The 14,834-nt window shown below is 43.2% G+C and overlaps 1 protein-coding gene across 3 annotated transcripts in view; it reads left to right on the top strand.

The window, feature by feature from the left end:
* Window positions 1-5,985: 5,985 nt before the first annotated feature.
* The window catches only part of SGSM3 (small G protein signaling modulator 3), a 45,553-nt gene continuing 36,704 nt past the window's right edge, over window positions 5,986-14,834 (top strand). For all 3 annotated transcript variants that reach the window (XM_058568311.1, XM_058568314.1, XM_058568313.1), the window contains exon 1: window positions 5,986-6,092. The gene's annotated coding sequence lies outside the window, so the exon portion shown is untranslated. The remainder of the gene's footprint in view (window positions 6,093-14,834) is intronic.

Below are 14,834 nucleotides of genomic sequence, written 5' to 3'. Positions count from 1 at the left end.
GAAAATGAAATCTTATTTATCAGATGACACAAAACTAGGACAATTAACCAATACATTTATTTGGTAAAATAACTAAGATTTCTTCTAACCTAAATAAATTGAAATGATGTGGCCAAAACTAAGAAGAAAAAATTAAGATAAATGTAAATAAGTTAACCTTAAACTCAGTATGCACCAGATATGGTTGCCAGTGAGATAGGACAGTTTTAAGATGTGTTAATGGTTGTATGTGTCCAGAAAAGCCACCAGAGTCTTAACTGCTCCACACTCATGGCATTATGTTCAATTTTGGACACCCAGTCTGAGGAACAGAGACTGGAGTGCCAACCTCCAAAGAAGACCTTAACAGATGAGGAGAGGTGAAGGAATATTATGGCTCCTTCTCCGATAGGAGAAAACTTGTGAATGCTTCCAGTACTGTTGTGAGGAGGAAGAATGACTTGATTATCTGTTATTCCAAGAGACGTGACTGAGACCCATACCCATTGTTGAGAGTCGGAGGCTAGACATTGGAGCTGCTGTGAGTTAGTGATTCTCCCCCCACCCTACCCCTTCAGGTCAAGCAGAAGCCAGAAGTCTCCCTAGTTAACAGGAATGGGAATGGGAGGAAGGAGAGGCTGAATTGCCTCCAATTGTATCTACAAAGGTGGCCAGAAGTAAAGAGCTCAACCTAGTAGAAGGAAAGGGGACTAGAAGGAGGCAGTCCTTAAAACCAGATTCTAAATACAGTTACAAAAACAGTTTGATTACTCGCTTATTCCTCTCTTGTAACAATCTTGAGGCAATGTTAGAAACTCTTAGGTCTGGCACAAGGAATTAAGCCATTGGGCTCTGGTCAAGCATTCTGTCTACTTCTCTGGTATGGGCCACTTAATAGGAAGCGGCTACTATCAGTGTGTCTGTGTATTTGTAGACTGAGAACTTACATTACTGCCAAACACACTGGGGATATCAGGTACCATGGATTTTAACTAATAAATTTCCTCATAGAAAATAAGGAAGTAAGATAACAGTCTTGTTCTGACAATTCTGAACTCATGGTTGGTGATTTGGCTGGTTTTTCCTGGGATGTTTTGGTGGGTTTGTTGTATCTTTCCTCTTTCATTCTCGTTTGTTTTTATATGCTTGTGATATTTTTTGTGTGTGTGTGCTGAGGAAGATTTGCCCCGAGCTAACATCTGTTGCCAATCTTCTGCTATTTTGTATGTGGGTCACTACCACACCATGACCACCGACTAGTGGTATAGGTCTGCGCCTGGGAACCAAACCTGGGCTGCTGAAGCAGAGCACGCCAAACTTAAGCACTAGGCTACGGGGTTGGCTCCTATGCTTGTGATATACTCTTAAGTGCAATTTTGTTACCTGATCTTATTTTCCCATTTAATATTGTAATTTAAAGGCATTTGTATGGGCTATAGGTTGGCTGAGAAGAGAGAACACTCATGCCTTCTCGAAGATTAGATTGCATTCAGTTAACCAATGATGCAAACTCCAGGATCTGAACCATCCAGAAATCAGGGTCTGGGTAGACTGTGGGACAACCGGCTTCTGTTCAGCTGCAGTCAGTCACCTAGGCACATATTGCCCTCTTCCCCTGGCTGATGGTAGATTTCATTTGATAACCAGGAAAGTTTAGCACAGAGGTCACATGCCTCCAGAATGGTGACGTAAATCCTGGATGGATGTGAGGGTTAGCTGACTGAAATTGCATAATGTAGGGTCTGACATGAAGAAGGTACTCAGAAAATGTCATTTGCCTTTCTGAGCCTGGGAACGATCACCAGCTCTTCCTTGGTATGGTCATTCAGGAGCAGGATGCTGCTGTTGTTTTGGTTTGCCTGCCATGGAACAGAGTACACCCTGAACTTGAACCAGAACCACCCAGAGAATGGGAAATGAGGCAGCATAAAAAATAAATATAGGAAAGTTAAAAAAAAAAAAAAAGCTGAGGGGCCGGCCCCATGGCATAGCGGTTAAGTGTGCGCGCTCCGCTGCTGGCGTGCACAGACGCACTGCTTGTCAGGCCATGCTGTGGCGGCATCCCACATAAAGTGGAGGAAGAATTGGCAAGAATGTTAGCTCAGGGCCAGTCTTCCTCAGCAAAAAGAGGAGGATTGGCATGGATGTTAGCTCAGGGCTGATCTTCCTCACCAAAAAAAAAAAAATGCTGAAAAGCTATGTAATGAAATAAGTGTAGTTTCTTGGATGATGAGTTTAAGGTGATTTTTATTTTCTTTTTGCTTGTGTGTATTTTCTCAAGTTTTTAATGCAATTTTTCTTTAAATTGTAAATTTTAGAGTAGTTTTAGGTTTACAGAACAATTGCAAAGATAGTACAGAGAGGTTGTACATACCCTGTGCTTGGTTTTCCCTGTTATTAGCATCTTATGTTAGTATGGTACAGTTGTCACAGTTAATGAACCAATATTGATACATTATTAAATAAAGTCCTTAGTTTTTTGTTTTTTTTAAGATTTTATTTATTTTTTTTCCCCCCAAAGCCCCAGTAGATAGTTCTATGTCATAGCTGCACATCCTTCCAGTTGCTGTATGTGGGACGCGGCCTCAGCGTGGCCGGAGAAGCAGTGTGTCGGTGCATGCCCGGTATCCGAACCCGGGCCACCAGCAGCGGAGTGCGCGCACTTAACCGCTAAGCCACGGGGCCGGCCCGAAAGTCGTTAGTTTTTAACTGATGTCCTTTTTCTGTTCCAGGATCCTATCTGGGGCAGAAATTACATTCAGTCATTATAACATTATTTTTTAGAGACCAGAATTTATATATATTACTTACCAGTTATGTTCTGTATCAGAGATGTGGTCTAATGGACACAAAATTTAGCTCATAAATTTAGCTAATTTTGAACATAACTAGAAGTCAAAGTAGAATTTGGTTTTTCCATTCTGGATCTGGTGTGACCTTATCCTTACCTCATTAAGTGCTGTATTCAGAGAAGCTCTTAGAGGCCAAATTTCTGAGAAAATAGTTTAAGTAGTGAGTATGGGTGGTAATTTACCTTCGTGAAAAGCCCAAACTCAGAAAGGAACTGAGGTGGGTTTCTGGCCCAGATTTCAAGATGAGCACTTCATTGGACAAGATGATCTGTAGGTGACTACTTCGACGAAAGGTCAAATGAGAAATGAGATTTTGGGTGGATGAAAACAAGGCCCTCTATATTTTCTCATTTAACAAGGCCCTTTGGCATTGGAAGAGCCATGTTTGACCGCCCTTTCAGATTCTGATGTCTTCCTTGGTACTGCAAGTTCTCATATCTTTGTGGGAGTGTTGGGCCTTCCTCTTCTAGCGTGGGCCAGAAATTGTGGTTAGGTAGCATCCAGCCCAGGCTGGAGTGGAAGGAGGGGTTTGAAGGGATCCCTGGGAACTACTGCAGACCCTTGTGTCCTTAATTCCCACAAGGGATTTCTTAGGAAATAACAAGCTCATATCCAATAGTGGTCTCAAGTGGCCACATGTGAGATCGGGAGGGAGACGAGCCATGAATGCTGCGAGTGAGTTTCCATCCATGAATGACTTAGCCTTTCATTGCTATGGCTCTAGGGCACTGAGAAGTTTAAAACTGGGAAAGTGTTATACCTCTCCCATGGCTTTAAACTTTGAGAAGTTGTAATTAGGATAGTGCTGGTTTTAATAGTACAGGCCAAGTATATTTAAAATATATACTGCAGAAATCCAAACACAACAGATCGCAGAAGGATTCGTCCCATAGTTTCTTAAATAACTGAGTTGCTCATTTCCTTCAAGGAAAAAAAGGGTAAAATAATATATTTATACTTCACATTTAGAAGGCTTCATTTCTTTAGTGATAACCTGGAGGAAATAAGTATTTACAAAATATTTTGTTTCTGATCCAGGTTTCATACTATAACAAATAGTTTTTTCAGCACTCTACTGTGTATTGGGAATATAGTGGTGAGCAAGACAGTCTGCCCTCCTGGAGCTTACGGTTCCAGTGCAGGAAACAGACTACACAGAGTGGTGAGTGCCTCCTCAATAATGGGACATACATAATGCAGCATTTGAACACGTGTCAAGTTCATTAAGCTCCACTGAGAAAAGGTGCTCTTGAAATGTGACTTCAACCAGAAATCCACACTGCTTTCCTTGGTTTTTAGCTCCCTTGGTTTAAGCATCTTGTAATTCACTCTTCATCATGTTGCAGAAGCTGCTTTTCTCACCTATGTGGTACTTGGCTGAAGTACTTCAATATATCGGCTCCATCTACCTTCATATGGCATGAATTGAGAGGGGCCCTGCCTTGGGTGCTGTCCTAGGAAGCTTTTAAGAATTTGGCATTTTTCTTTCTTTTGTTGTCTGACTAATGGAGGCTACATGTGTATAAGGAATTCTTACACAGCATTTATGAGTAAGAAGGTTTCATACAATTGTTTGCTAGTCTACCATTCCTAAAACGGAGGTACTCATTTTCTGTCTCTTGTGGCCTTTAGACCTGCCCAGTATTCATGTCTGACAGATGTTTCACTGGAACCAGAGGAGGGCTGGAAACTATATTTGGCAACAGCATTGACAAGTCCTTAGTTCCTTGTTAAGTCCGGAGGGAAAGAAGGCAAAAATGAAATGCTAATGCTTTATTGCAAAACCTAAGGGGTCTATGCTGAAACTAAGCATTGTTCAGCCATTGAGTTTTGACACCTCAGCTTACCTTACAACTATCTCAAGAAATTGTGTTTTCCCATAAAGATAAATTTAAGAAATATAGCCCGTGCGTGCAAGTTGTGAGATGAGAGAAAAAGGATGTCACCACACTAAAAAGGCTGGAATTCATTGCTCTACAACGATTTTTTTTTTTTCTAAAGAAAGCAGAATTTGAGAGAGACAGTGGTGTGGTGGGGAAGAAAAATGAACTTGGCCACAGAAACTGGGTTCAGATCTCTGCTCTGCCACTTACTAGTTCTCTTTATTTTGACCAGGTCCACTGTAAAATTTGAATGGTAAAATTCACCCTGCTTTCAGCAGAGGAGTGCTATGAATAACTGAAAGTGCTCTGTAAAGTGAGCATAACACCGTGGGGTCATGACTGAGACTGCCTTACTGTGTTTGGTAGGCGCTGGCTGTGGTTCCCATTCATTCACCCTGACACCAGCCTGGAACACCATTTGGAACCCACGCTTACATTAAGTAGTAGCTCTAAAACTAAATTCATATCGCTTCAAAGTAGGGTGAAATTTCTGGAGAACATTCCTGTGACACTATTGTAGCTTTTGGTGACCTTTCTAAAAGGTGGCAAGCACGATTTTTCAAGCTCGAGCCTGATGTCAACTAGGACCCGGATATTGAATGGAGATGGGCCCACTAGCTTCCTGGACTGTTCATTTGTACTGTGCTTTAACGTTTTCTCAAACAGCATCTAGTTCTCACACAACCATAAGTTCACATTCTCATTTTATGGATGAGCTAAATGTCAGCGTGGTTGAGTGACTCAAATGAAGGCCTCCTACTACACCCACTGTGTTATACATGCCCGGAGAGAATTTCTTGGGCATGACCTCAACAAATTTGTTCCAATTTGTGGCTCATTCCAAGTCTTGTGAATTGTGTAAGAGTGGATCATGCTGGTCTAGGACTGGTTCTGTACACCCGTAAGAAGGCACTTAAATATTTAGAAAATGAGCATCAAGTAAGGGCCACTCCTTCCCAGAGCCCTGCAGCGTCTATCCACCCATCCTGACCGCTGGTCCACCGCATGTTGCCCTAAACTCCTCGGGCTGCGGCGCAGACGGGAGGCAGTGGGCATAGCTAGGCTAAAACTGGGCTTCGAAGGCCGCCTGTGCCCCTCCCCCGCCGGGGTACCGGGGCTTCGCTCTGGAACGAGGCTCGCTTGCGCGGTCCGCGGTGGCACAGACCCTGCGGCCGCTCGCGCCCGGCGGACCGCAACGACTACAGCCCCCAGCCTGCCCCGCGACCGCCCGCTCGGCCCGGCGCGCGTGCGCGCTTGCGCCGCCGAGCGCTGACTGGGTCCGAGTCGCTGAGCCGCGGAGTCGTGAGCCCGACCGCGTTGGCGCTGAGGTGGCAGGGACTGGCGGCGGCGGGGCAGCTGGACATCCCCTGTGGGGCGGGTGAGTCCGGAGCGAGAGGTCGGCTGAGACTCGCTGGGCCTGCGGGGCCCGGCGCCCTCACTGCCCCTCCGGTGTGGATGCGGGGGCGGCTGTGGACAGACGGACGGACGGACGGACTGACGGGCCGAAGGGGTCGAGGAGGGGAGAAGCACTGCCCCCGGCCGCAGAGAGCGGCGCGGCCGCACCTGGCTCATGCGGCGTGTGGGGTGGGGGCTCCGGCCGGCGGCGGCAGCGCGGGCTCTCGCGGTCCCGGCGCGGGGCCTGCGGGCGGAGGCGGTGCTCGGACCCGCGCCCCCCGGTCCCGCTCGGGGAGGGGAGGAGGGGGAGGGACCCCCAGGAGGCCCAGCCTGGCCCAGAGGGAGGTGGGGGCCGCTGCGCCGGGGCGCAGGTGCCCGGGGGACTCGGGCCCGATACACCCCACCCCGGCAGCTGGGAGCAGTTTTTCAGAGACCGCACCTAATGCCGGGCTTCTTTTTATTTTTTTGGAAGAACGGCTGCCTCGGATACATTTACAGCAGCAAACTCTTCCTCAGATGTAGCTTGTGACTTCACTTTAAAGATTCAGGTCAGGTCCGGGGTCAGGTTCAGGTTCGGGCCGAGACTCGGAACACACTGTAAAATGTTTGTATTTTAACTTTGGGGAAATTGAGGCATGTTTTAGCTAGAATCACCCAGTGGGGTTAGGATTGGAATTTTGAAAATTATTCTCCTACTTAGTTTAATGATCCAGGATGCTTTTTACATGGGGATAGGGGGATATTTTAAAGTTTCTTTTCTATGACGAATGACCGTATCCTATTCCCAGTCTTGTGCCGCAGCTGAGATTTGCGGTGGGGTGCTGGCTGTTTTTTGGTGGGATATTTAGAGGTGTCCAGGAATATTCTTCACCCTCCTTTCTTGTTCTTTCTGGGTAAATTCAAGTTCCTGATCAGACTCTGACTCACAAAAACTGAATTTTCAACTTTGACTTGTTTACTTGTAGCTTTTATGATCAAGTTGGTAGACCACACATATGTTTCCTACTTTTCTTCCTCATCTCTTTTCCTTATCTTCCAGTTGTCTCTGAACTCTAAACAATAATTATATCTCCTTTGTTTTATGTATTTATTTCTGTTCTCCATGATTAGTTTGTAATTGACTCTAAATAAAGGCCGCTTTTCCTGTCTCTTGATAATCCTACATGCATATAGCCTTTTTGTAACTAATTGTCTCATTAGCCTGGGCATTAGTCCTCTTCTGGGTGCCCCTTTTTAAGCATGGAGGTGTGTGATCTGGGAGAGCAGGGAGGGGTGAGATGTTTCTGTTGATCAGACATGGGTAACAGGTGAACATGACCCATGACCAGAGCATTAACTTTAAAAGACTGGGAACAAAAATTGTTCAAATATAAAAGAGCATACTAATCTTGTGATTTTGGGAACTTGTCAGGTTGACAGAAAAGTCAGTGAACTAGAGTAGTACCTCACAGAAATGACCCTGACATTAGGGTGAAATATTGAGAAGGGAACTCAGGAGGGAATCATCTCTTATTATACACCTGTCTTTCTGTGCCTGGCGTGGACGCTGGGAACACCTTGTTGGCTTAGAAACTTGATGTTCTGAGTGTTTGTGTTTTCAGTGTCTCTCTTCTTAGTTCTCAATGAGAGTTTTGGCAGGAGCCCAAAATCTTGTTCATTTGATGATTTAACAGTTTCATCTGCTTATTCTCCAGATTGTCCCTGTTCCTTAGCTGGTGACATCAGTAATTTTCCACAGCAGCCATTCATGAGTTCATGCAGCCTGTCACAAGGCAGTGGAATAGCACAGAGGGTGGTACAGAAGAAATGACGGTCCTGTTTCTTTGCCATCACATATTACATGCAGACTGAGACAGGAAATCTGGGCTGAAGCACAAGCTATGAGGGAGGGCTTAGAACACCAGAGTCCTGGCTTCCACATACAATAATCATCATCAATTCTGTTGATTGAATGTCTTCTGTTTGCCAAGTTCTGTAATTGTAACAGTGAGTTGTAGGTATTATCATTCTCATTTTATATATGTGTAAGCTGAAGTACAGAGATTAAGTGATTTGCCTTCAGACATAGTCAGTGACAGGGCCAGAATTCAAATTCAAGTCTGTCTGACTCTGACACCCCTGCCCTTTCTACTGTGCTGTACTGCCTTACCAACAAATACGTTCGTCTTTCTCATTTTCAAGAAAATATAAAACTTTCCAGTGATCACATTTCTTCTTCAAACTGTTACCATTTCCCTTCCTTTTCCTTTCTAAACTTGTTCTTAAAAAGCAAACTGTGCTCTTCCCTTCCATTTACTCCTTAGTTCATTGCTGTCTGGCTTCTACCCTCAACTCTATTGAAATTGGCTCATGAGCTCCACTCAGCCATTTATTGAATGCCTACTGTGTATACCATCTTCTAGACTTACAAAGAGGCTAAGACAGGGTTCTTGCCCTGAGGGAGTTTAGGGACTAATGAGAGAGAAAAAGAGTTTCATGCATGTCAGTGTGATGTGTTAACTGCTGACGGAGCAATCTTTGCTCTTGGGAGTTGGGGGAGGAACAATTCACTGAGAAAGTGACACTGGTCTGCCAGCAGAGAGAAACCCTAAATTGTTCCAGTGAGGTCAGGATTGCACGTGTAGGTGTGGACTTTCAGGAGAAGCTGTGCCTTGCCAGTGAGAGATGCTACAGTTGAAATATACATTGTAAGCTTTAGAGTCTGACAGACATGGGAACTGACCTTTAATTTCTTCTTTATAATACCTGCCTACAATGTAAGCACTATGAACGTAAAGCCGTTTCTCTTTCACCACCTCAGCCCTGTCTCCCAGAACAGTGGAAGGTGATCAATAAGTATTTGTTGAAGGAATACCTCATAGGATGTTGTGTTCAGCACATAGTGGGTGCTGGTCCTCTTGATATACCATATGACCGAAATAATGAGGCTCACTTTCAGTGTGGCTTATGAACTGGCTTTCAAGACCCCATTGTTCGAATAGTATGTGTATAATCACTTCCCTTTCTTTTTGAACATTTAAGCTTGTTACTTTATGGTCACAATTCATAAAGGAGGAGAGAGACATTCACTTCTTTTCCTTAGGCACTGTTTTTTTGTGTGTGTGTGTGTGTGTGTGTGTGTGTGTGAGGAAGATTGGCCCTGAGCTAACATCTGTGCCCATCTTCCTCTACTTTATATGGGACGCCACCACAGCATGGCCTGACAAGCGGTGCGTCGGTGCGCGCCCGGAATCCAAACCGCAAACTCCGGGCCGCAGAAGTGGAGCGTGAGCACTTAACCCCTACACCGTGGGGCCAGCCCCTCCTTAGGCACTGTTAACTGTCTTCACTTCATGCCTCTCTTCCATTATAAACACATTCCTGCTTTTTCTAAGTGTTATGTAGGTTTTATATGTGTGTTTTTTTTCTCTGCTAATGATGTGAATTGTTTTGGAAAGTTAACTTCTTTGGAATCATTAACTAGCTTTATCAAGAAGAGTAACGTTAGAAATGAGATTGAAAGCACCAGTCGAGTTATCAGAAGGCTTCTTCTTGGGAAGGGCCTGATTTCCAATTGGGGCTAAGAGAAGATTCTTTTCTTAACAAAATGATATGACTGTTCCTGACTGTCTCTAGATATCTAGTTAGCCTTCCAGCTAACATTCTAAAGACATGAAACAACAGATCATAATCCCTCTTCTTGTGTTTGAGTTTCATTTGTAAATATCCTTAATTTGTGTGACTTGAGGTTAGGGTTAAAGTCCAAATACCACCTTTTTTTTTTTTTTTAAACTTTTGAAGTCAGTAGAGTATAGTAATTAGGAGCACCTACAATAAAGTTAAGTTCTGGCTCTACCACTTTAAACTTTGAAAACTTAACACAAGTGATATAACTTCCCAGTGCCTCATTTTGCACATCTGCAAAATTGGGATAATTACTACTACTATCACCACTCATAATAATAGCTAATATTTATTGGGTGTTTACCATATACGAGGCACATTTCTAAGAATTTTACTTATATTAACTCAATCTTCACAACCACCCTATATATTATTTTTTTGTTTTTTTGAGAAAGATCAGCCCTGAGCTAACATCCATGCCAATCCTCCTCTTTTTGCTGAGGAAGACCGACTCTGAGCTAACATCTGTTGCCAGTCCTCCTCCTTTTTTTCCCCAAAGCCCCAGTAGATAGTTGTATGTCATAGTTGCATATCCTTCTAGTTGCTGTATGTGGGCCGCCACCTCAGCATGGCCGGACAAGCGGTGCGTCGGTGCGTGCCCGGGATCCGAACGGGGGCCGCCAGTAGCAGAGCACGCGTGCTTAACTGCTAAGCCATGGGGCTGGCCCCCACCCTATATATTATTAGTATTACACCTGCTTAAGGTGAGGAAACAGTCACAGAAACACTAAGTAACTTGCTCAAAGTCACACAAATAAGTAGTGGAGTCAGGATTTGAATCTGGGTAGTGAGACTCCAGAGTTTGTGTTCATAACCTCCTACTTCATAGGGTTGTTTTGAAGATTAAATAAAATAATCTACGTAAAGTGTCTGTGACAGGCAGTCAGTAAGTGCTGGCTACTACAGTTAGCCTTGAGTTTATAAAGCATTTCACATACATATTCTTGTTTGGTTGGCATAAGTACAACAAAATGTCGTCGTGATCATCACCATCTTACAGATAGGAACTGAGGCATGAGTTTGGTCACTTGCCCAAGGACATACAGCAGGTGTGGAGGCGATACTCTGGCTTTGCTCCTCCTGCACACCCGCATTCTTGCGTTGATTTTGAGGCATCACATTTTGAGAGAGTTGAGTGGACGTATGTTGTTTTGGCCTGCCCAGCATCCAGTCCAGGTTTTTCTGGGAATAGCAGCTCACTGTTGCTTTGACGAAACAGTCCATCCCTGACCAAGTAGGTGATGGGCACATGACCCAGGTTAGGCCAGTAAATGTTAGGGAGATAGATGTGTTCCTCCTTTAATTTGAATCTGAGGTTGAATGACACGGTGACAAACAGTCGCAGCTCCTTTATCATAATCATGAGTTAATTCCTAATATGTAGACGCGAGAGCTGCTCTGTTATTTGTTCTCAAAGACCTGATTCTTCAGCTTTTCCTCAGTTCTGTACTCTACCTCATAGCCTTCTACTACATTCCTATATTACATAATTTAAGTTATCCAAAGTCAATTTTTGTGGCTTGCAGCTGAGACTCCCGTAACTTATTGTTACATGACGTGAGGTCACGTCACTTAGAAAAGAGTTAAAATAACTGGTTAACTTTAACCTGTAGAGAAGAGAAATCTCAGAGAAGACCTGAGGTTATCTTCAAAGGTCTGAAGCATATAGTATACAAAGTTTCCCTAAAGAGAATGAAGAGTAGACATTACTAGCAAACAGATTCCTGCTCAAGTTAAAGCCTAAGGCAGGGCTATCCAAGGATGGACAGGCTGTCTTGGTCTGTGGAGGTAGATACATGCATTAAAATTGTTCAAGCCGTGATAAGAAGGTCACCTGGAAGGAGTAATATGGGTTTAATAATCTAGTGGGTAGTTGTACTAAATGACCTGTAAAGGTCTCTCCAATTCTGAAGTGATGATTCTCTGATTGAAATCTAAGTCTCCAGACTCTCAGACCTAGAGATCTTTCCTTTCTCTACTGTTCTTGCCTTTCTCTACTTTGCCAACCTGGTGTCCTGTGCTCCTGCCTCACCACCTATATGCTGCTCTTCTCTCTGTCCCGGACCTTGGCTTCACTCAGCCCCTCACCTTCTTCATGTCTTTGCTCAGATTTCATCTTCTCATTGAGCCTTCCCTGAACACCTGGTTTAAAATAGCAACTTCCTGAAACTGCCTATCCCTTTTCCTGCTTCATTTTATTCTGTAGCACTGTTCATCACCTGGCATACAATATAGTTTCTTATTTATTTTTTTAATCACTTGTTTCCCCTCTAGAATGCCAGATCCTAGAAAGAAAGGATTTTTATCTGTTTTGAGCACTGCTGTATCCCCATCACTTAGAACAGTGCCTGGCACATAGTAGGCACTCAGTAAATATACGTTGAATGAATGAATATTTCCTCAACACAAAATCACCGCTGGGTCTGCTTTGAACACGGCTAGCTCATTCTGTCAACTTTATACCTTTTTCAGTTGCTTTCCTTACTTTCTGGTGCCGCCTCCTTTTCCTTTTCTCTTTGGTTTTTTTTTTTTGTTTTTTTTTTTTGGTGAGGAAGATCAGCCCTGAGCTAACATCTGCCAATCCTCCTCTTTTTGCTGAGGAAGATTGGCCCTGGGCTAACATCCATGCCCATCTTCCTCCACTTTATATGGGACGCTACCACAGCATGGCTTGACAAGAGGTGCGTCTGTGCGCACCCGGGATCCGAACCGGCGAACCCCGGGCCGCCACAGCTGAGCGCACGCATTTAACCACTTGCACCAGCGGGCCGGCCCTTCCTTTTCTCTTTGGATCACAGCATTTTAGGACTAGAAGTCTGAGATAATCTCCTTCATAAGGACTAGAGATCCCAGTGTCACACAGCTCATTAATGACAGAATTGGAGAGAGAGTGGAGATATTGGTTTATCTCCTTGTTAAACTGTGGTGCCCCTAAATCTTGCTTAGCTCGGGCCCTTGCAGTGCCTCGCACAGTATATGCATATCCCTCAGTGAATTATTAAGTCCATAAATAAATATCTGTCTCCTTCATGAAGGCTTTTCCACTTCAACCTATAGTTATCTCTTAATTTCTTTGAACTGGTAATAGCTGTGGTTTGCCCTCTTATTATTAACTGGCCTTGGGTTGTTCACCATTTCATGTGTCTGTATTTGCCTGGTCAGTGAAACTGTAATCCCATAGACAGAGACCGAATGTACCCACCCCAGAACCTAGTCCCGGGAGACAGTATAATAGTGAAGTGCTATCCAAAAGAATGTTCTGTGATGATGGAAATGTTCCTGTGTGATTGTTCACATTTTTCTTTATGCCGTGTGTATGTGTGTATGTGTGATTAAGTAATCACACTTATCCCCACTACCCGGAAATAATCAGTGAACATTTGGGCATTCATTTCTTTATTCATTTATTAGTTGTAAATTCTCCGGCTTTTCCACAATGACTATCTACAGCTTTTTTTTTTTTTTTTTTTGTGAGGAAGATCAGCCCTGAGCTAACATCTGCCAATTCTCCTCTTTTTGCTGAGGAAGACTGGCCCTGGGCTAACATCCGTGCCTATCTTCCTCCACTTTATGTGGGACGCCGCCACAGCATGGCTTGACAAGCGGTGTGTTGGTATGTGTCCGGGATCCGAACCTGGGCCGCCAGCAGCAGAGCACGTGCACTTAACCGCTACGTCACGGAGCCGGCCCCTCTACAGCTTTTATAACCAGAAAAAATATTAGTGGATTTGTGTGAGTGGTTTTTGTGTGTGTGTGTTTAGGTTTATTTTTGCTTTGAAATTCAAGAATAGATAGAAAAACAGGCAAATAGAGAGGCAGGATAATAAACTTTGGAAGTGAGTTAAAGTTCATTGTTTTATAGATGTACATTGCAGAATACATATGTTTTTAATTTTATGAAGTATGTATATTCTTTAAAAGTTGCTGTAACTTTTATTTTTGTAAATTTTATTTTTCTTTCCACATTGATTCACATAATATAAGCAGTGTTTTAACATTATATTCATTCATATTGAGAAGAACCAAGTGCTTGGGGAAAAGTTACAGGAAAATTTTACTACTCTATATAAATCATCAGAAAAAAGCATAAGTATTTTAACAACATAGATATTGTATTTGGGATCTGGAAAGATACAAATTAAAATATTACATTAATTTATTATTCTAAATTTAACAGGTAAATCTGGAAGCTCACTGAAGCAACAAAAAATCCAAATTAGTTTGATAAAATGAAAGATTATGACCTAATGAAGGGACCTGGGAGTTTATAGATTTTTCCATTTGACTATCATGGTCAAAAAGAACAATAAATGTGTAAGGCATTGTTCAGAAATGTTTTGGAAACAAGACAGAAAATATTATCCCATCCTTTATTTTAAATTGAGATGGCTCTGAATACTTTGTATTTTTCTGGTAGAATATTGATTCCTCTCATTTCTAGAAAAGGACAAAATAATAAGCATGAGAGGTAACACTTATCATTACCTGACTTGATGTATAAATTACTGTGCAATTTATTAAATTATGTTAATAATTGCTGTTATTTTATATTATTGAATCGTTTGGTTGTCTCCTTACGTGGCTAGAATAAAAGCTCCACAAGGCTGAGGTTTGGATTTGTTCACTGTTGTCTTGCAGGGTCTAAAATGGGGTCTGACCCAGAGTGAACATTCATTTATGTTAAATGAAACAGTGCCATGTGAGGTTAGAGTAAAAGATTAGGACTTGTCAGTCTGAAAAAGTAAAGGATAAGAGCAAACTGACTGAAATTTAAAATGGCATTATATTAATAATAGCTATAACATACTGAGCACCAATTCTTTATCTATAGCTGCGTAACAATCACTCCAGAATTCAGTGGCTTAAAACAGCAACAGCAGGCCGGCCCCGTGGCTTAGCGGTTGAGTTTGCGCGCTCCGCTACTGGCGGCCCGGGTTTGGATCCTGGGCACGCACCGTCGCACCGCTTCTCCGGCCATGCTGAGGCTGCGTCCCACATACAGCAACTAGAAGGATGTGCACCTACGACATACAACTGTCTACTGGGGCTTTGGGGAAGAAAA

The sequence above is a fragment of the Diceros bicornis genome, chromosome 25 (genome assembly GCF_020826845.1).
Source record: "Diceros bicornis minor isolate mBicDic1 chromosome 25, mDicBic1.mat.cur, whole genome shotgun sequence".
NCBI classification, from domain to species: Eukaryota; Metazoa; Chordata; class Mammalia; order Perissodactyla; family Rhinocerotidae; genus Diceros; species Diceros bicornis.
The sequence above is the reverse complement of the archived record's forward strand: the minus strand, read 5'-3'. Positions and strand labels throughout refer to the sequence as shown.